Here is a 1742-nt window from a genome sequence, read left to right on the forward strand (position 1 = left end):
GGGGGTGGAACCCTCGCTGGGACAGTGTGGTCTCAGGACCCTCGGGGTCACAGGAAGACGGGGGGGACCTGAGTGCGGCAGAGCTCTCAGGTATCGGAGCGGGGATACTAGAAAATACAAACAAGGGTGGGGAAAAAAGTCACCTGCATTGCCCTGACATCGGGACAACACTGTTGATACTTGGGTGAATATCCTTCCAGGTTGTTTTCTATCAACAGCAGTTTACCTATTTTTCCCCCGTAAGTTTCAGACCATGACTTACACACCACTTGGAAACCTGACTTACTTCACATTCCTAAAACCTATCTTTCCATGGCAAGACATCTCTTTGACTTCTACATCAGTATTTTCAATGGCTATTTCTTCTGTGGGTGTACCGCATCTAACCATTCCACCACCATTAGCATTAATTTCCAGTTTTTTGCTGTTAAGGCAAATGCTATGGTGAATGTCCTTTTGCTAAATCTGAGCACACACAGAAAGCCACTTCTTGGTATACGTTCTGGACCATGTGTGGCACCTGGCATTTGAGGGCACATCTCCCTGATGATGTTCCAAGGCCTCACTGCTAGAAGGGGGTGCCCCTTCCCCAATCCCCAGGGGTCAGAGTAAGCCCAGAGTAACCCAATTTGGATGTGCCCTACGTCTGGACTCTCCTGCTTTATTTAGGACATCACAAGACTCACTGTGAAAAGAAAGACAATTTAAGCGAAATCCCAGAACTTTTCCAAATCTGTTTGCCATCAAGTTGAAAAGTAAACATTTTCCATTATTTATTAGCACCGCATTTGCAGAAGCAATTTCCCTTTCAGTCTGTCTGGCAGAATTACAGTTTGCCGTGGGAAAGAGGAATGCAGAACCTCGTAGGACGATCTTTTAGTAACTGAAATGAAACGTATGCTCAAGGCAGAGAGACCCAGAACACAGCTAATAACCATTCTTTCTTTCTATTGTATTTTTATTTTATGCTCCCCAGACTCTTTTTTCACCTCAAGATCCGGATTCACAACACGGTACATTGAAATCTTTTTATTAAAGCAGTTATTGTCATTGTTCCACTTTGTCTGGAATTTTAAAACCTACATCCTTAGGGTCTGAATGTTTGGGGAGATTTCCGTTTTTCTGTTTTGATCCTTCTCCAGAAAAGCCAATTACAACACGTTATTAAGTATTTCCAGACTTCTAAGTTAAAAGAATCCATTCTTCTCTTCTCTCGATAGCTGGAGGAGACAGAGTAGAATCCCACATTTTAAAATCCCCCTGAAAACAGACCAGGGCCTCAGATTTTGGAAGAGATACATTACTCACTGGGAACAGCTCCCACGGAATCCAGAACTCTCTTGTTAGGCAGCAGAGTGTCATCCTAAGATGGTTCTGCCACTCCAAAGACACTCTAACAGCACCAAGTTCTCTAAGCTCCAGATGGTTAGGAGACTCGGGCTGAGGAGTCTCTTCAAACAAGCTCAGCTCTTACTTGAAAGGTGCCCTTGGGGGACTTGCTAAGACTATGTGTTGTACTCAGTACTCCTTTCTCGATACTCAACACACTCTCCTTGAAATCAAGAGAAACACTTTAGTAAATTGTGTTCTTTGATCCCCCCCGAAACCAGCCTTACCAAAACTCTGCGTGCGGATGAGTTTTTGTGACCTTTACAACACCGTATTAAGTCTCCTGAGAGCAGCCTGAATGAGAACATCAAGGCGAGACCTTTCTGGAGGCGCAGACACACATGCAACAACGG

The sequence above is a fragment of the Callorhinus ursinus genome, unplaced genomic scaffold (assembly GCF_003265705.2).
Source record: "Callorhinus ursinus isolate GAN/ISIS: 27379988/994484 unplaced genomic scaffold, GSC_fseal_2.0 scaffold58, whole genome shotgun sequence".
Lineage (NCBI taxonomy): Eukaryota > Metazoa > Chordata > Mammalia > Carnivora > Otariidae > Callorhinus > Callorhinus ursinus.